The sequence below is a fragment of the Pelodiscus sinensis genome, unplaced genomic scaffold, assembly GCF_049634645.1.
Source record: "Pelodiscus sinensis isolate JC-2024 unplaced genomic scaffold, ASM4963464v1 ctg85, whole genome shotgun sequence".
In the NCBI taxonomy this organism is placed as follows: domain Eukaryota; kingdom Metazoa; phylum Chordata; order Testudines; family Trionychidae; genus Pelodiscus; species Pelodiscus sinensis.
In genome coordinates, this window is record NW_027465930.1 from 223795 (window position 1) to 244131 (window position 20337).

The 20337-nt window shown below is 60.3% G+C and overlaps 1 protein-coding gene across 2 annotated transcripts in view; it reads left to right on the forward strand.

Moving 5' to 3' along the window:
- The first annotated feature begins 10066 nt into the window (after positions 1-10066).
- Positions 10067-20337, forward strand: part of LOC102460464 (casein kinase II subunit alpha-like) — a 49615-nt gene continuing 39344 nt past the window's right edge. Inside the window, exons 1-2 of one of the 2 annotated variants that reach the window (XM_075916828.1) lie at positions 10067-10204; positions 13553-13791. The gene's annotated coding sequence lies outside the window, so the exon portion shown is untranslated. Of the gene's footprint in view, positions 10205-12054; positions 12244-13552; positions 13792-20337 lie in introns of those variants that run through there. The other variant, XM_075916829.1, reaches the window with a different exon arrangement.

The following is a 20337-nucleotide window of genomic DNA, read 5'->3' on the forward strand; positions in this document are numbered from 1 at the left end:
TTGGCTCCAGGGATACATAAGTACTTTAGCCTTGCCCTCCCAGTCTAGGACCCCTCCACCAGGGGGAATATGGCCCTCTGGCCACGGCCACACAGTTCAGTGCCCCTTTATCCGGGTAAGTACGGCCCTCTGGCCACGGCCACACAGTTCAGTGCCCCTTTATCCGGGTAAGTACGGCCCTCTGGCCACGGCCACACAGTTCAGTGCCCCTTTATCCGGGTAAGTACGGCCCTCTGGCCACGGCCACACAGTTCAGTGCCCCTTTATCCGGGTAAGTACGGCCCTCTGGCCACGGCCACACAGTTCAGTGCCCCTTTATCCGGGTAAGTACGGCCCTCTGGCCACGGCCACACAGTTCAGTGCCCCTTTATCCGGGTAAGTACGGCCCTCTGGCCACGGCCACACAGTTCAGTGCCCCTTTATCCGGGTAAGTACGGCCCTCTGGCCACGGCCACACAGTTCAGTGCCCCTTTATCCGGGTAAGTACGGCCCTCTGGCCACGGCCACACAGTTCAGTGCCCCTTTATCCGGGTAAGTACGGCCCTCTGGCCACGGCCACACAGTTCAGTGCCCCTTTATCCGGGTAAGTACGGCCCTCTGGCCACGGCCACACAGTTCAGTGCCCCTTTATCCGGGTAAGTACGGCCCTCTGGCCACGGCCACACAGTTCAGTGCCCCTTTATCCGGGTAAGTACGGCCCTCTGGCCACGGCCACACAGTTCAGTGCCCCTTTATCCGGGTAAGTACGGCCCTCTGGCCACGGCCACACAGTTCAGTGCCCCTTTATCCGGGTAAGTACGGCCCTCTGGCCACGGCCACACAGTTCAGTGCCCCTTTATCCGGGTAAGTACGGCCCTCTGGCCACGGCCACACAGTTCAGTGCCCCTTTATCCGGGTAAGTACGGCCCTCTGGCCACGGCCACATAGTTCAGTGCCCCTTTATCAGGGTAAGTACGGCCCTCTGGCCAAGCCTTGTTCACAGTTTGCAGGCTGGCTTACGGGGGTTTTTGGGGAGGTTGGGGGACCCGGACCCCCCCGCTCCACCGGGTCCCAGCCCAGGGCCCTATTGGCAATGTCAGCCAACATGGCCGGTCGGCGGGGAAGTCTGCCGGAACACACCGACGCCCAGAGGTCCTCCCTAGGCTCTGGGCTACTTCCTCCCTCTTCCCCGTCCGTGGCGGTGTCGGGCCTGTGAGTCAGTTGGCGGCTTGCGAGCGTGCTGGCGGTGATGGCCATCGGGCTCCGGGGACGGCTGTGCGAGCTCAGGATCTCTTCCCTGCACTCCTGCCCCCTCAGCAACCTCCCCTGCCAGTCTGTCCCCACCCCCGGGGCCAGGTGAGCCCTTTTAGCTTCAGTGCGGGGCCTGGCTGCCCGTCACAGCCATGTTACAAAGGAGGCATCGCAATGTGCACGTTTCCTCTCCCGCCTGGCCAGATTTACTTCCCTTGTCGTCACTTTCTCTATCAGCGCAGAAGGAGTTGGCGCGGCTGTGGGATTCCCATTGGGGTATGACGAGGGATGGTAGAACGTGGTTAATTGACTAGTCAAGCAGTCGATGGAATTTCCATTGTCTACGCGACAGGCACTTCCTCATTTCTCCTTTGACATGTACCAGGGTCCCTGCTGGGCCGCCACGGGGCTCTTGTACATTTCAGAGGACGTGGAACTCCGTGTGTGCAGCCCGGGCCGGCGGGAAGCCCCACTGACTCCAGGCTGCATGCAGGTGCTGCCTTTGAAATGCACATGAGTCCCCAGTAGGGGCTCTTGTGCATTTCAAAGCCATGGAGTCTGGGGTCAGCAAGGGACTCAGAGCTCCCTGACCTGATGTTCGGGAGAAGGGGGAGGGGTCCCCTGGGCTTGCTGAGAGAGGAGTGGGAGGGGGAGGCGAGTCGGGGGCGGAGGACGTCCTGGCTTCCCGGGAAAGGCTCGCTGAGCTCACGGGCCCGGCCAGAGCGACCCTGGGCAGGGCCCAAGGGAAGCAGAAGGTCTGGTCCGACCCCAACGTACGGGCCCGCGCCGGCGCCACTGGGGACCAGGTGCTGGGTCTCATCCGCGTGGAAGAACAAGCTGCAAACCGCCTGGGACGGCCCCTTCAGGGTCTTCAAGCAGCTGAGCGAGGTGCCTACGTGGTGGAGCTGACGGGCCGGACGCGCGGCCAGCGGGTGGGTCACGTTAATATGATGAATTCCGTCCTGGGGCCGGGAGAACTTGGTGCTGGCCGTGTGCAAGTTCTGGGAGGGGCAGGGGGAGGATTCCCTGCTGGGCCTGTTCCCTGGGACTGGAGCAGACTCTTCGCTGGAGTCAATTTCCCTCTCGGACCAGCTCACCCCGGCCCAGCAGGCCGAGCTCTCCCACCAGTGGCTGTTCTCCAACAAGCCCAGTCTCACCAACCTGGCTGTCCACCGGGTGCAGACGAGCACCCCGCCCCACTCCACCCCGTGCGCTGCTCCCTGTTCAGAGTCACAGGGAAGACGGCCCAGGACCTGGGGAGAGAGGGCCAGGACATGCTGGCGCTAGGGGTGATCCAGCCGTCCTCCAGCCCCTGGGCCTCTCCCGTGGTGCTGGTTCCCAAGAAGGACGGGTGGATCTGGTTCTGCGTGGACTACCGGAAGCTCAACGCCATCACAGTGTCCGACGCCTGCCCGATGCCAAGGCCCGATGAGCTCCTGGACAAGCTGGGGGGAGCTCGCTACCTCACCACCCTGGACCTCACCAAGGGCTACTGGCAGGTGCTGCTAGACCCTGAGGCCAGGCTGAAATTGGCATTTGTCACCCCGCTGGGGCTCTACGAGTTCCTGGTCCTGCCCTTAGTCCTCAAGTGGGTGCTGGCCACCTTCCAGTGCCAGGGGACCAGCTGCTGCGGGGGATGGGGAGCTTTGCTCTGTCGTACATTAACGATATTTGTGTCTTCAGCCAGACCTGGGAGGATCAGGTATCCCAGGTCAGCCAGGTGCTGGGCCGGCTGTGGGAAGCTGGGCTGACTATAATGGCTGGGAAGTGCAAGGTCGAGATGACCAAGGTGTCCGACCTGGCCCATAAGGTGGGGAGCGGCTGCTTGAAGCCCGAGCCGGCCAAGGTGGAGGCCACGAGAGACTGGCCTGTGCCCCAGACCAAGCAGCAGGTCCAGGCTTTCATTGGGATGGCGGGGTAGTACCGGAGGTTTGTGCCCAACGTTAGCTCCATCACCACCGTGATCACGGAGCTGTGCAGGAAGGGGAGGCCAGACAGGGTGGTCTGGACGGAGCAGTGCCGGGGCTCTCTGTGCACTGAAGGAGGCCCAGGTCAAGGCCCCAGTGCTGGTAAATCCAGACTTTGACACGCCCATTATCATGTTTACCAATGCCTTGGAGACCGGGCTGTTGGCGGTGCTGATGCAGGTGGACGAGAAGTGGGAGTGACACCCCATCATGTTCCTGAATAGGACTGCTGCCCCGGGAGCGGAGCTACGGAGCCATAGAGAAGGAGTGTCTGGCCATGGTGTGGGCCCTTCAAAAGCTGCTCTCGTACCTGTCTGGCCGGCGTTTCACAGCATAACCGGCCCCTGCCCCCGACCTGGCTGCACCAGATGAAGGGGACCGACGCCAGGCTGCTGAGGTGAAGCCTCAGGACTACGACATGGAGGTGGTCCACGTTAAGGGACCGATGCGTTACTCTGTAGCAGGGGACCTGAACTTCCCCAGGCCAGAGGCTGAGGGACCCTGCTCAGTTCGGTCTCAAAGGGGGAAGAGATGTGACATAGTGGGGGTGTTACATTCAGTCTTTGCTGTACTGGGCTGTGTGTGTATGGGTACCTCAGTTCCCCCCCCCCCCCAGCACTCTATCCATGAGGGAGGAGAGGCTGAGCATGAGTCACCCCAGATGTGTATTGGGCCAGACACCTGAGGGCCAGACACAGGAGAGAACTCTGGGCCAGGAAGGGACAAAGGATAGGTGGGACTGCACCAGGCTGGGGGGTAGGGCTGCTGAGAAGAGTCAGTGTCCTGTGGGCTAGGATGAGTGAGGAGGCTGACAGCAGGAAAAGGGGGTGAGGGGCCCAGGAGCCCTTTTCCCAGGAGAGGAATAAGGCTGTCCACCCTGGCTCCTGTGTTAACATCGCTCCTAAGCTACACTGCATCTATGGACCAATAAACCTTCTGTTCTACTTTCGGGCTGAGAGTCACATCTGGCCACGGATGGGGGTGCAGGGTTGGGGACCCCCCAACATGCCATGACAACTTCTAGGGCTGGGGGCTGCACACACATAATTGGGGTGGCGGCTAGAGCTGGGGGTGCACACGCACAGCTGGGGGGTGCTAGCGCTGGGGGTGCACACAGCTGGGGGCACTAGGGCTGGGGGTGCACAGGCACAGCTGAGGGGTGCTAGGGCTGGGGGTGCACACACAGCTGGGGTGCACACAGCTGGGGGCACTAGGGCTGGGGGTGCACACACAGCGGGGGGTGGTAGGGCTGGGGGTGCACACAGCGGGGGGGTGGTAGGGCTGGGGGTGCACACACAGCGGGGGTGCTAGGGCTGGGGGTGCACAGGCACAGCTGAGGGGTGCTAGGGCTGGGGGTGCACACACAGCTGGGGTGCACACAGCTGGGGGCACTAGGGCTGGGGGTGCACACACACAGCGGGGGGTGCTAGGGCTGGGGGTGCACACACAGCTGGGGTGCACACAGCAGAGGGGTGCTAGGGCTGGGGGTGCACACACACAGCGGGGGTGCTAGGGCTGGGGGTGCACATACAGTGGGAGGGTGCTAGGGCTGGGGGTGCACACACAGCGGGGGATGCTAGGGCTGGGGGTGCACACACAACGGAGGGGTGCTAGGGCTGGGGTGCACACACAGCAGGGGGTGCTAGGGCTGGGGTGCACACACAGCAGGGGGGTGCTAGGGCTGGGGGTGCACACAGCGGGGGGGTGGTAGGGCTGGGGGTGCACACACACAGCGGGGGTGCTAGGGCTGGGGTGCACACACAGCAGGGGGTGCTAGGGCTGGGGTGCACACACAGCTGGGGGGTGGTAGGGCTGGGGGTGCACACAGCGGGGGGGTGGTAGGGCTGGGGGTGCACACACACAGCGGGGGTGCTAGGGCTGGGGGTGCACACACACAGCGGGGGGTGCTAGGGTTCGGGGTGCACACACACAGTGGGGGGTGCTAGGGCTGGGGGTGCACACACAGCGGGGGGTGCTAGGGCTGGGGGTGCACACACACAGCGGGGGGTGCTAGGGTTCGGGGTGCACACACACAACGGGGAGTGCTAGGGCAGGGGGTGCTAGGGCTGGGGGTGCACACAGCGGGGGGTGGTAGGGCTGGGGGGTGCACACACAGCGGGGGGTGCTAGGGCTGGGGGTGCACACAGCGGGGGGTGGTAGGGCTGGGGGGTGCTAGGGATGGGGGTGCACACAGTGGGGGTGGTAGGGCTGGGGGGTGCTAGGGCTGAGGGTGCACACACAGAGGGGGGTGCTAGGGCTGGGGGTGCACACAGCGGGGGGTGCTAGGGCTGAGGGTGCACACACAGTGGGGGGTGCTAGGGCTGGGGGGTGCAAACACAGCGGGGGTGCTAGGGGTGCACACACAGCAGGGGGTGCACACAGCGGGGGGTGCTAGGGCTGAGGGTGCACACACAGAGGGGGGTGCTAGGGCTGGGGGTGCGCACACACAGCGGGGGGTGCTAGGGCTGGGGGTGCACACAGCGGGGGGTGCTAGGGCTGGGGGTGCACACAGCGGGGGATGCTAGGGCTGGGGGTGCTAGGGCTGGGGGTGCTAGGGCTGTGGGTGCACACAGCGGGGGTGCTAGGGCTGGGGTTGCTAGGGCTGGGGGTGCACATAGTGGGGGTGCTAGGGCTAGGGGTGCACACAGCGGGGATGCTAGGGCTGGGGGTGCTAGGGCTGGGGGTGCACACAGCGGGGATGCTAGGGCTGGGGGTGCACAGAGCGGGGGGTGCACACAGCGGGGGTGCTAGGGCTAGGGGTGCACACAGCGGGGATGCTAGGGCTGGGGGTGCTAGGGCTAGGGCTGTGGGTGCACACAGCGGGGGTGCTAGGGCTGGGGGTGCTAGGGCTGGGGGTTCACACAGCGGGGATGCTAGGGCTGGGGGTGCTAGGGCTGGGGGTTCACACAGCGGGGATGCTAGGGCTGGGGGTGCTAGGGCTGTGGGTGCACACAGCGGGGGTGCTAGGGCTGGGATGCTAGGGCTGGGGGTGCACACAGCGGGGGTGCTAGGGCTGGGATGCTAGGGCTGGGGGTGCACACAGCGGGGGTGCTAGGGCTGGGGGTGCACACAGCGGGGGTGCACACAGCGGGGGTGCTAGGGCTGTGGGTGCACACAGCGGGGGTGCTAGGCCTGGGGGTGCTCGGGCTAGGGGTGCACACAGCGGGGATGCTAGGGCTGGGGGTGCACACAGCGGGGGTGCTAGGGCTGGGGGTGCACACAGCGGGGGTGCACACACAGCGGGGATGCTAGGGCTGTGGGTGCACACCCAGCAGGGGTGCACACAGCTGGGGGGTGCTAGGGCTGGGGTGCACACACAGCTGGGGATGCTAGGGTTGGGGGTGCACACAGCGGGGGTGCTAGGGCTGGGGGGTGCTAGGGCTGGGGGGTGCACACGCAGCGGGGGATGTTAGGGCTGTGGGTGCACACAGCGCGGGGTGCACACAGCGGGGGTGCTAGGGCTGGAGGTGCACACAGCTGGGGGTTGCTAGGGCAGGGGGTGCACACGCAGCGGGGGATGCTAGGGCTGGGGGTGCACACACAGCGGGGGTGCTAGGGCTGGGGGTGCTAGGGCTGGGGGGTGCACACAGCTGGGGGGTGCTAGGGCTGGGGGTGCACACACAGCGGGGGGTGCTAGGGCTGGGGGTGCACACAGTGGGAGGTGCTAGGGCTGGGGGTGCACACGTAGCTGCGGGGTGCTAGGGCTGGGGGTGCACACACAGCGGGGGGTGCTAGGGCTGGGGGTGCACACACAGCTGCAGGGTGCTAGGGCTGGGGGGTGCACACACAGCGGGGGGTGCTAGGGCTGGGGTACACACACAGCGGGGGGTGCTAGGGCTGGGGGTGCTAGGGCTGGGGGGTGCACACACAGCGGGGGGTGCTAGGGCTGGGGGGTGCACACACAGCGGGGGGTGCTTGGGCTGGGGGTGCACAGAGCGGGGGGTGCACAGAGCGGGGGTGCACACAGCGGGGGTGCTAGGGCTGGGGGTGCACACGCAGCGGGGGGTGCTAGGGCTGGGGGTGCACACGCAGCGGGGGGTGCACACAGCGGGGGGTGCTAGGGCTGGGGGTGCACACAGCGGGGGTGCACACAGCGGGGGTGCTAGGGCTGAGGGTGCACACACAGCGGGGGTTCTAGGGCTGGGGGTGCACAGAGCGGGGGGTGCACACAGCGGGGGGTGCACACAGCGGGGGGTGCTAGGGCTGGGGGTGCACAGAGCGGGGGGTGCACACACAGCGGGGGGTGCACACACAGCGGGGGTGCTAGGGCTGGGGGTGCACACACAGCAGGGGGTGCACACAGCGGGGGGTGCTAGGGCTGAAGGTGCACACAGCGGGGGGTGCTAGGGCTGGGGGTGCACACAGCGGGGGGTGCACACAGCGGGGGGTGCTAGGGCTGGGGGTGCACACAGCGGGGGTGCACACAGCGGGGGTGCTAGGGCTGAGGGTGCACACACAGCGGGGGTTCTAGGGCTGGGGGTGCACAGAGCGGGGGGTGCACACAGCGGGGGGTGCTAGGGCTGGGGGTGCACAGAGCGGGGGGTGCACAGAGCGGGGGGTGCACACACAGCGGGGGTGCTAGGGCTGGGGGTGCACACACAGCGGGGGGTGCACAGAGCGGGGGGTGCACACACAGCGGGGGTGCTAGGGCTGGGGGTGCACACACAGCAGGGGGTGCACACAGCGGGGGGTGCTAGGGCTGGGGGTGGACACAGCGGGGGGTGCTAGGGCTGGGGGTGCACACACAGCGGGGGGGTGCTAGGGCTGGGGGTGCACACACAGCGGGGGTGCTAGGGCTGGGGGTGCACAGAGCTGGGGGTGCTAGGGCTGGGGGTGCACACACAGCGGGGGTGCTAGGGCTGGGGGTGCACAGAGCGGGGGGTGCTAGGGCTGGGGGTGCACAGAGTGGGGGGTGCTAGGGCTGAGGGTGCACACAGCGGGGGGCGCTAGGGCTGGGGGTGCACACACAGTGGGGGTGCTAGGGCTGGGGGTGCACACACAGCGGGGGTGCTAGGGCTGGGGGTGCACAGAGCGGGGGGTGCTAGGGCTGGGGGTGCACACACAGTGGGGGTGCTAGGGCTGGGGGTGCACAGAGCGGGGGGTGCTAGGGCTGGGGGTGCACACACAGCGGGGGGTGCTAGGGCTGAAGGTGCACACAGCGGGGGGTGCTAGGGCTGGGGGTGCACACAGCGGGGGGTGCACACAGCGGGGGGTGCTAGGGCTGGGGGTGCACACAGCGGGGGTGCACACAGCGGGGGTGCTAGGGCTGAGGGTGCACACACAGCGGGGGTTCTAGGGCTGGGGGTGCACAGAGCGGGGGGTGCACACAGCGGGGGGTGCTAGGGCTGGGGGTGCACAGAGCGGGGGGTGCACAGAGCGGGGGGTGCACACACAGCGGGGGTGCTAGGGCTGGGGGTGCACACACAGCGGGGGGTGCACAGAGCGGGGGGTGCACACACAGCGGGGGTGCTAGGGCTGGGGGTGCACACACAGCAGGGGGTGCACACAGCGGGGGGTGCTAGGGCTGGGGGTGGACACAGCGGGGGGTGCTAGGGCTGGGGGTGCACACACAGCGGGGGGGTGCTAGGGCTGGGGGTGCACACACAGCGGGGGTGCTAGGGCTGGGGGTGCACAGAGCTGGGGGTGCTAGGGCTGGGGGTGCACACACAGCGGGGGTGCTAGGGCTGGGGGTGCACAGAGCGGGGGGTGCTAGGGCTGGGGGTGCACAGAGCGGGGGGCGCTAGGGCTGGGGGTGCACACACAGTGGGGGTGCTAGGGCTGGGGGTGCACACACAGCGGGGGTGCTAGGGCTGGGGGTGCACAGAGCGGGGGGTGCTAGGGCTGGGGGTGCACACACAGTGGGGGTGCTAGGGCTGGGGGTGCACAGAGCGGGGGGTGCTAGGGCTGGGGGTGCACACACAGCGGGGGTGCTAGGGCTGGGGGTGCACAGAGCGGGGGGTGCACACAGTGGGGGGTGCTAGGGCTGGGGGTGCACAGAGCGGGGGGTGCACACAGCGGGGGGTGCTAGGGCTGGGGGTGCACAGAGCGGGGGGTGCTAGGGCTGGGGGTGCACACACAGCGGGGGTGCTAGGGCTGGGGGTGCACAGAGCAGGGGGTGCACACAGCAGGGGGTGCACACAGCGGGGGTGCTAGGGCTGGGGGTGCACAGAGCGGGGGGTGCACACAGCAGGGGGTGCACACAGCAGGGGGTGCTAGGGCTGGGGGTGCACAGAGCGGGGGGTGCTAGGGCTGGGGGTGCACACACAGCGGGGGTGCTAGGGCTGGGGGTGCACACACAGCGGGGGTGCACACAGCGGGGGGTGCACACAGCGGGGGTGCTAGGGCTGGGGGTGCACACAGCGGGGGTGCTAGGGCTGGGGGTGCACAGAGCGGGGGGTGCACACAGCAGGGGGTGCACACAGCGGGGGTGCTAGGGCTGGGGGTGCACAGAGCGGGGGGTGCTAGGGCTGGGGGTGCACACACAGCGGGGGTGCTAGGGCTGGGGGTGCACAGAGCGGGGGGTGCACACAGCAGGGGTGCTCGGGCTGGGGGTGCACAGAGCGGGGGGTGCTAGGGCTGGGGGTGCACAGAGCGGGGGGTGCTAGGGCTGGGGGTGCACACACAGCGGGGGTGCTAGGGCTGGGGTGCACAGAGCGGGGGGTGCACACAGCAGGGGTGCTAGGGCTGGGGGTGCACACAGCAGGGGGTGCACACAGCAGGGGGTGCACACACAGCGGGGGGCCCGGCAGAGCCCCACGCGGGGCACAAGGCGGGCGCCGGGCTCTATGGTCCCAAGAGGTACCAGGCGGCCCCCCGGCGGAGCCGCTCTCTCTCCCGCACTCTATGGCGCGGGCCGGCGGGATGCGGAAGTGGCCGCGGGCGAGGCTCTGGCGCCCCCTGGCGGCCCGGCCCGGCCCTGCAGCGGCCGCTCCCCTCAGCTCCAGCGGCGCCGCTGCCCGGGCCCGGCCGCCATATTGTCACCCCGGGCCGGGCCGCCCCGCCGGGAGGTGAGCGCGGGGCCGGGCCCAGTCCTGCGGGGGAGGGGCGGTTCTCCCGGGTCTGGCCCTGGTGCCGTGGGGGAGGGGCAAGGGGCCCGTGCCGTGGGGGAGGGGCGGTTCTCCCGGGTCTAGCCCTGGTGCCGTGGGGGAGGGGCAAGGGGCCCGTGCCGTGGGGGAGGGGCGGTTCTCCCGGGTCTAGCCCTGGTGCCGTGGGGGAGGGGCAAGGGGCCCGTGCCGTGGGGGAGGGGCGGTTCTCCCGGGTCTAGCCCTGGTGCCGTGGGGGAGGGGCGAGGGGCCCGTGCCGTCGGGGAGGGGCGGTTCTCCCGGGTCTGGCCCTGGTGCCGTGGGGGAGGGGCAAGGGGCCCGTGCCGTGGGGGAGGGGCGGTTCTCCCGGGTCTAGCCCTGGTGCCGTGGGGGAGGGGCAAGGGGCCCGTGCCGTGGGGGAGGGGCGGTTCTCCCGGGTCTAGCCCTGGTGCCGTGGGGGAGGGGCGAGGGGCCCGTGCCGTCGGGGAGGGGCGGTTCTCCCGGGTCTGGCCCTGGTGCCGTGGGGGAGGGGCAAGGGGCCCGTGCCGTGGGGGAGGGGCGGTTCTCCCGGGTCTAGCCCTGGTGCCGTGGGGGAGGGGCAAGGGGCCCGTGCCGTGGGGGAGGGGCGGTTCTCCCGGGTCTAGCCCTGGTGCCGTGGGGGAGGGGCGAGGGGCCCGTGCCGTGGGGGAGGGGCGGTTCTCCCGGGTCTAGCCCTGGTGCCGTGGGGGAGGGTCAAGGGGCCCGTGCCGTGGGGGAGGGGCGGTTCTCCCGGGTCTAGCCCTGGTGCCGTGGGGGAGGGGCGAGGGGCCCATGCCGTCGGGGAGGGGCGGTTCTCCCGGGTCTGGCCCTGGTGCCGTGGGGGAGGGGCAAGGGGCCCGTGCCGTGGGGGAGGGGCGGTTCTCCCGGGTCTAGCCCTGGTGCCGTGGGGGAGGGGCAAGGGGCCCGTGCCGTGGGGGAGGGGCGGTTCTCCCGGGTCTAGCCCTGGTGCCGTGGGGGAGGGGCGAGGGGCCCGTGCCGTCGGGGAGGGGCGGTTCTCCCGGGTCTAGCCCTGGTGCCGTGGGGGAGGGGCGAGGGGCCCGTGCCGTCGGGGAGGGGCGGTTCTCCCGGGTCTAGCCCTGGTGCCGTGGGGGAGGGGCGAGGGGCCCGTGCCGTCGGGGAGGGGCGGTTCTCCCGGGTCTAGCCCTGGTGCCGTGGGGGAGGGGCAAGGGGCCCGTGCCGTGGGGGAGGGGCGGTTCTCCCGGGTCTAGCCCTGGTGCCGTGGGGGAGGGGCGAGGGGCCGGTGCCGTGGGGGAGGGGCGGTTCTCCCGGGTCTAGCCCTGGTGCCGTGGGGGAGGGGCAAGGGGCCCGTGCCGTGGGGGAGGGGCGGTTCTCCCGGGTCTGGCCCCGGTGCTGTGCGGGGGGGCAGCATGCAGGGAGGTTGTTGCCAGGCCCCATGGTGGCTGGGGGGCGATGCCCCGTGTTCCCTGGGTGCGGGCCGCCGGGGGGGCGGGTCTCCCATTTTCTGCCCAGGCCATGGCAGGAGGAGGCAGTGGGGTGGTTCCTGTGTCTCCCCGTGTGTGGGGATGTGCCTGCCCCGATGCTCTGGGGGTGATGGGCTGGTGTGGAGCTGTGGGGCAGGGGCCGTGGGAGGGAAGCCCTCAGGGCTGGGCGGTGTGAGGGGCACCCCTCCCCCTGTGCCCCTGGGGCTGCTCTGGGAAGGGGTGGGGTGGGCATTTCGCTCTGATGTTTGCGGGCAAGGCCGCTGATGAGAGTGGAGAGTTGAGAGAGTCGCGGGGCAGATTCCCCGCTCCACACGCCCCCAGGGCTGAGGAGATCTCATTTCCCTGCCTTTGCAGCAGTCGGTCAGAGTTAGGGAACGCCCTCTCCACCCAGAGAGAGGGTGCTCCTAGGATACTGGGTGATGGCGGTGATCTCCTTTACGGCCTTGCTGGAAGGGATTTCAGGAGCTCAAAGGACTGGCCTGGTTTCTCATGGAGGACACATTTCCCAGCCCTGCCCATGACACCTACCATCATACAGCCTTGGTAGGTGGTGGGAGTCCTGGGGGGTGGCCATGGGGAAAGGGCTTGGATAAGAGATGGGGGATCCTAGGGGCTGGGTCAGGGAGAGGGGAGGAGGGGTAGATAGGCGGGGGGACTCCTGGGAAGCAGAGGGGTTGGATAGCAGGTGAGGACCAGGCCATGCCTGGCTCTTTGGAGAGGCATAGCCTCCCCCAGTCTTTCCTGGCTAGCCCTCCATATAATCTCCTTACCCTCAGCCCAAAAAGTTTGCCCACCCCTGATCCAGGTGATGCTAAAAGTGGTGTTGGTAATGGAGAGGAGACTCTTCCTTCCATCAGGAATAACGTTCATCTCCCATGATGGTGCTGCAGGGAGGGGGGTATGATTCGGCAGAGGATACTGTATTTTGGTGATACTTAGACTGAGGCTGGAGAGCCACAGGTAGCTCTTCTATGTGTGTCCTGCGGCTCTTTGCAGTACATCACTGTGATTTAATTATTTATTGATCTAAGTTATTAACCCGTCAGGATGCTTTTACTGTTGATCAATTGTAGCTGATAAAATGATAATACTTGGTCAGTCATTTTGCGGTGGAACAGTACATATATTGTTTCAACTTATCATAGTATAGGAAATGAAATGATGAATTCACACTACTGTTTCTCTTTTGGATACTGTTGATTGCTAATTTGGCTCCTGAGCCACCGAGGTCTGAGGATCACTGCTCTAATCCAAATCTGGATTGACCCCAACACCTAGTGCAGATTTAGGGGGCTATCTTGTGGGTAAGATGTAAAATCGAGGGCGTGACTGTGACGGTGCGTTGAGTGTAGGGGGACCCCGGGTCACAGAGCAGACAGCACCCCCGCTACGCCACAGTGACTATATGTGGATTAAAGGTTTTATGGTACTGTTCTCAAAAACTGGCTTAGTCACCTCAGTGTCATCTGCAAAACCCAATGTAAGTAAGTTAATTTTGTCTCCTTAAAACTTCCCCTTCTGATTTCAGCTGGTTATGGATAGAGCCCTGCAAATCTGTGGATATCTGCTTTATATCTACGGGTACCCACGTCCGCAGATGGGGATATGGATACCCGCAGCTCATTTCTGTGGCTACAGACGCGAGTACAAATTTTGTATCCACGCAGGGCTCTGGTGAGGGAGTTCTCCTTTAATATCCGTCATAGGTTGCAAGGCAGTGGTGTTAAACTGCTGCCGTGTCCCCCGGAGAGGGAGCTGCGCTCAGTGCTGCATCTATAGCTTTGGTCCAGCCACGCCCTTTGGATTGCTGATGGAGCTGTGCTATAGAAGTGTCTGTTGTTCTTGTTTTTAGGGAGAGGGCAATGCTGTAAGCTCCTGGCTCCTGGGAGGCCTCTCAGTGCTGACGGATGGAAACCACTGATAGCTGCAACCTGGAACCACTTTTCCTTTCCTCTTGAGCTGATTACTGCAGTGAGCTCTGCCCGGCCCAGCTGGTCCTGCCACTCGTCTGTAATGCAGCACATGCCTTTCTCTGCCCTTCCCAGGACAGCTCAGGGCAGCATTTGGGCTATACATTAACCAAGGTTCAAGGTAATAACTTTCTGTTCCTGCAGAATGTGAAATCAATGCTAATGCCCTAGGCCATGTGCTGCCAATATTGTCCTTTCAAAGGGAAATTAAGTCTGAGGCCGTGACCTCTCCGACCTGGGGTGGAGAGTAGATACAGTTCCAGGTTGTAATATGTATGGATGTGTTTTGCCAGTCCTGGGATGCTCCCCCAGCTGTGCTTGTGTACCTCCTTCCCTGCAGCCCCCCTGCCCTGCCTGTCCTGGGGCCCCATGGAGATTTGCTCCTCCCACCGCCTTCTCCCTGACATTGCTGCTTCTCTCAGTGTGTGAGGCGAGGTGCCAAGAGGGGAGCTTTGCTTTGCCCTTCTGCTTGCACGTGAAGTGCGAGTGCACCCTGACCAACATGCTCCTGTCACCATGCTGCTTCCTGTCCCCGTTGGGCTGTGCCCTTCAGTCAGGCTTACTGTGGCCTTGGACCTCTGCTTTGGTCTCCCTGTGCCTCAGTCACTGTAGCTGGTTAAGCTTGGTCACTCCTCAGCTTTCTTCAGCGCTTACCCGGACAGGCGGCCATAGCAATCGTTCGCCATTTGGTCCGTTTCAGCTGTGAAAACTTGACAGCCTGAGAGCCCAGCCTTGGAGCAGACTTGATGAGCTCATGGGCCATCTTCACCCCTTAGTTGGTGGAATTTTATCCTGGCTGTTACAAGCCATCGGAGAATGGCGTTTGCTGGAACATCTTGTGACATCCTTGCCAAATGTGCGAAAAGCCAAGGTGCCACCTGCGGACACTGGTCCTAGTAGTCTGTAACCCCAACGACCATAAACATCTGCATGACGGACGCACTCATTCCACATTACGCCCAATATGTGCTGTTGACATTTTGTGGGGAAAGCCTCCAGCTTTGTTCAGCCTGCGCAGTGCAGTGTCTGTGTTTCGCAGCAGTACAACAATATGGGCAGGATACAGCTTGAATAAATCCTGCACGTGGTTGTCCTACTAAGATTATGTTGATTCCTTGTCGGCTGTAAATGGCCCATGGCAAACGCCGAGATGCCAGTCTGATAGAGAACCTGCATGTGAGAATTGTGAGCTGGTAAGGTAGAACCCAGAGAGCAAAAGCAGGAAACGGATTCACCAGTTTTGTTGTTCAGAGATTGGTGTCACAGGTGGACCTGGGACCGATTTTGCCGTTTTGTCTTTGTGAAACATGGAGATCTATTTTAGCTGGAGTGCCACACCAAACCTGCAGGGCTCTGTTCCAAGGACGTTGTCAGCACGTCAAGGTCTGTGAGTGAGAGATCACCAATCTCGGTGCCTGTGGACTGGTCGGACTGATCGAGCAAGAGAGCAGGGTCAGAATGCAGTCCTGTCTAACGCCGGATACTCATTTAAAATGCACCAACCTCCGGTTCCCAAGATGAACATGGACAGGAGTCCCCAGACTCTTCACAGGAAACAAGGCAGAGCTCAGTGCAGCTGCAGCCCAGATCCAGTGGGGAACGGGTGGCGGATAAGAAGCCTAAGAGGAAGGTATAGTTTTCCTGGGGAAATAGAAAGAGGGCTACGTATGCGTGAGCAGATCCTCCTGAAGGTCTCTCGTCTTCGCTGGTCTGCATCAGAGGCTTGTGCCACCAGTTTGGTTTCCCTTCTGTAATTAATTGTGCCTCATCTCAGTACGCTGGGGAGCCAGTTGGGCGTCTTGCTGCTGAATGGCAGTGGCTGCTACTTACTCAGGGCAGTAGTTACAGAGCTTTCGCTGAAGGAGGACACCTGGGGCCAGTCATGCTAGATGATGCATAAACAGGAATTTGGGGTTGCAGCAGGGAGGTTATTTTACCTCTGTGTTTGGCAGTGGTGTGACCACTGCAGGAATATTGGCTCCACCGTTCCAGAAGGAGGATGATAAATTGGGGAGGGGTCAGAGCAGAACCACAAAAACTATTAGAAACTTTGCCTTGCAGGGACAAGCTCCAGGCACTCGGTCTACCTAGCTGAACAAAGAGAAGGTTAAAGGGTGGCCTGATTACAGTCTAAGTACCTCCATGGGAAACAGATATTGAATACTGGGCTCTCCAGTGTGGCAGAGAAAGGACTAGCATCCCAGGCCTGGCAGGTGAATCTGGGCAGGTTGAGACTGGAAAGAAGGTGTACGGTTGAGTGGGGTAATTAACCCCTGGACCAGTGTGCCAAGAGCGTGGTGGAGTCTTCATCACTGGCCATTTTTTAATCAAGATTGGATGTTTTCTAGCAGTGCTGCTCTAGGAATTTTGGTGGGGAGGGGGCGGGTCTTTGGCTTGTGTTAAACAAGAGGTCAGTCTGGATGGTCACACTGGTCCCCCTGACCTTGGAGTCCCTTGAATCTGTGTAACGGGACTTGAAATGGATGGGAGATTCCAGCTGTGAAATATCAGTTTGGTTATTATACCTGAACTTTGTCATGAGGACACAGCATTTTAGTCATATTTTTAATATTTTATGCATTATTTTAAAAGCTCCACCGTGGCTGTGCAACAACGTGAAAGAAACAATGAGAGACAAAAGGCATTCTTTCCGAAGTGGATGTTAAATCCCATTGAGGAAAATAGAAAGGAGCATAAATTCTGGCAACTGAAGTATAAAAATATAAATAGGAAGGTCAAAAAAGAAAGAGAAGAACAGCTAGAAAGACTCGGGCATGATCCCTGAGGTTTTAAGTTCTGCAGCAATACGATTTAAATAATACTCTGTAATATTTTTTATGCAAGGATCCCAAGCCCCTTTGCAAGCATTCACTTGTGAATCGTTACAACAGCTCTGTATTATTATCCCCATTTTCCAGGTGATGAAATTGAGGCATTGAAGTGCCTGAGGTCACAGTTGGAGGTGGGGACAGAGCTAGGAATACCCTTGAGAATCTCGACTGTCGCTTGCTCCAGCTACCACTCAGAACTCCCTCCTGACGCTGGAAATCACTAGTTAATCTTTTCCTGATCACTTCTATCAGGGGGTAATAACTGACAAGACGATTAGCATCTGGAGGAAGTCTGACTACAATGCCCAGCATGGTGGTAGTATGGAGGTGCTAGGCTATAGGACATGGTGCAGGTGTTGCAGTATTTTCCCCTATGACTGTTGGCCCTCAGTGCCCACCTAGCATGGTGTAGGAGGTGCTGTGTTGTTAGGGGCTGCCATTTTACAGGTAGGAGTTTGTGTCCACTAGAGCTCTGTCCATGGGCATCACTGTTCAGAATCAGAGCCCTGGGTTGCCACCAATTTCTATCTGTTTTTTCCTTCCACATGAAGATTTTCCATCTATGTGCAGAATACATTTTTAATTTCACTGAGGAATGTGCAAATGTGCACCACCAATTTTTCTTCACACAGTGCACAGTCAACCTGTGGAACTCCTTGCAAGAGGATGTTGTGAAGATCAGGACTTTAACAGGGTTAAAAAAGAACTAGATAAATTCCTGGAGGTTAGGTCCGTCAATGGCTGTCAGCCAGGCTGGGTAGGAATGGTGTCTCTAGCCTCTGTATGTCAGAAGCTGGGAATGGGTGACAGGGAATGGGGAGGGATCACTTGATCTGTTCTGTTCATTCCCTCTGGGGCATCTGGCATGGGCCACTGTCGGCAGACAGGATATTGGGCTGGATGGACCTTTAGTCTGACCCAGGCTGGCCGTTCTTATGTTCAGTAGAAACAAAACCTTGCTGTGGGCGACATTTAAATCTCTCTGGACTGGCTACAGGAGCGCACAGCTTACAAGGATGTTGGTTACCACCACTGACCCCTTATAAGGCTGATTTTGATCCCTCTTGTATTCTCCCCCACAAAAACCACAGAATTCCTCAAGCTTTCAAAGACTTATTGTGAAGCCTCATTGCCCACCATGTCTGTGTTCGGAACATCTTGAACCAATTAAGGCCTTTTTGAGATCCAAATACTTACAAATATCTCCCTTTTGAAATATTTGTATATGTCTGAATGTCTGATATTTTTGTCTTCCTGTGTGCGCTCAGTGAAATTACATTATACCACAATTTGTGAACCATAGCAAGATTTTAACATTAGCTCATGCAAGAGGCAATTTTCAATGGGAGGAATAGTAAAATGTGTAACAGTCATTATTTGAAATCTGAGCTTTGGCTCCCTGTTGGTGGGGATGAAATAAGAATAATAATGGCATCAGAGAACTTTTTTCTTGGTGACTTAAAACTATCCAGGGCTGCTTTTCAGAAGTGGAGGAAAATGTCACTTAAAAAACAACGAAAAGTCTGATAGCACCTTAAAAACTAACAGACTATGTTGATGGGATCATGAGCTTTCGTGGGCACAGCCCACTGCTTCAGATGACTGGAGTATTAGACGTCCAGATCCAAGAATAAATAAGGGAAAAGGTGTGGGAGTGGGGGGGAGGGAAGAGACAGTGAGTAGATTGTTCAACTAGTTACAAGAGGCTGATAAGAACAATTAGCACCTCCATTGGTTGGTTAAGTCATTAGGATGTGGAAGGTAGCGTGCGAGCCAGCCCATGTCTCTGTTCATTCCATTAGCATAAGAATTAAACTTGTAAATGAAGTTAAGATCCAACCCTTCTGTGTGTATTTGGCTTGTAGAATTGGCCTGAAACAACACGGTGACTTGGAGATCCATTAATGAGTGCCCGGGCAGGTTAAAGTGTTCTCCGACAGGTTTCTGTGTGTTGCCTTTTCGGAGATCTGATTTGTGTCCATTAATTTTTTCCCGTAGAGACAGTCCAGTTTGGCCAATATCCATGGCAGTGGGGCATTGCTGGCATTTGATGGCATAGATCACATTAGTGAATGTGCAGTTAATTGAGCCCCTATGTAGTGACTGATGTTGTTGGGTCCAATGATGAAATCGCTGGTGTGGATGTGTGGACAGAGCTGGCACTGGGGTGGATTGCAAGGGTGGGTTCCTAGATGATTATGATGGAGGTGTGCTGCGTGGTTGCTGGACAGAATTTGTTTGAGGTTGGGGGTTGACTGAAGGCGAGGATTGGCCTTTCCCCTAAGGCCTGTGGGAGTGAGGGGCCATTTTCCAGGCTAGGTTGTAGATTGTTGATAATGCGTTGGAGGGGTTTAAGTTGTGGGCTGGAGGTGATGACAAGTAGAAGTCTGTTGTTTTCTCTTTTGGGCCTGTCTTGAAGTTGTTCATATCTGGGTACTCTTCCGGCTCTGTCAGTCTGGTTTTTCACTTCTCCGGGTGGGTATTTCAGTTTTAAGAATGCTCTATATAGATCCTGTAGGTGTTTGTCTGTGGGATTGGAGCAAATCCAGTTGTATCTGAGGGCTTGGCTGTATACAGTAGATTGAGAAATGTGTCTGGGATGGAAGCTAGAGACATGAAGGTAAGTGTAGCGGTCGGTGGGTTTCTGGTAGAGGGTGGTGGAAATTTGTCCGTCATGTAATTGTTCTGGAGTATCCAGGAAGCGGATCTCTTGTATGGATTGATCCAGGCTGAGGTTGTTGGCGGAGTGGAAGTTATTGAAATCCCTGTGAAATTCTTCAAGGGTCTCTTTCCTGTGGGTCTATATGATGATGTCATTGATGTAATGTAAGCAGAGTTAGGGGGCGAGAGCTGAGGAAATGTTCAAAGTCAGCCATAAAGACATTGGCATATTGTGGGGCCATACGGGTGCCCATGGCTGTGCTGCTGACTTGAAGATACAAATTGTCTCCGAATCGGAATACTCCTGTTGTGAGTGTGCCAATGCTTGAGATGACGGGTCGTCTGGGATTTCCAGGTTTGTGTATCTTGGATAGCAGATAAAGAACTCCTGGTCAGGGATTAGGGGGAGTGTTTGTGTAAATTTGGTCCTGAGCAGCATCAGGGAGCTTCATGAGCAGTTGTTTCAGGGTTTTTTGGTATTCTTTAGTAGGATCACAGGAGAGAGGCTTGTAGAATCTGGTGCTGGTGAGTTGTCTGGTCACCTCCTGTTCATACTCTGTTCTGTTCATGATGACTACAGCGCCCCCTTTGTCAGCCTCTGTGATTATGATCTTAGAATTGTTGTTGAGGCTGTGCATAGCATCGCGTTCTGCATGATCGACGTCATAGGGTATATGATGTTGTTTGCTGACAATGTCAGCCCAAGCACGTTTTCAGAAGCAGTCAATGTAGAAGTCTAGGCCCTTGTTATGACCATTAGTAGAGGTCCATATAGAAGCCTTCCTCTTGTGGGATTGACGGGGAGAAGCAGCAAGGTCAGTGTGTTGTACGTCAGTGTGTTGGAAATATTTCTTTAGGTGGAGGCAGCGAAAATAGGCTTCCAGATCTCCACAGAACTGAATTATATTTGTAGCAGCGATGGGGCAGAAGGAGAGTCCTCGAGATAGGACAGTTTCCTCTGCTGGGCTCAGAGTGTGGCTTGATAGGGTAACAAATTGCTAGGTGAGTTGAAAGTATCAGGAACGAGAGATCCAGAGGCGTGTAGGAGTTTGGATGGTTTATTGTCCTTTGTTAAGAATGCCAGATAGTCTTGACTCTCTTTTGCTAGCCGAGGGCATAGATTGCAGTTGCAGCTCAGGGTTTGTTTGTCTTTTGGTTTCAGGGTTGTCAGTTGT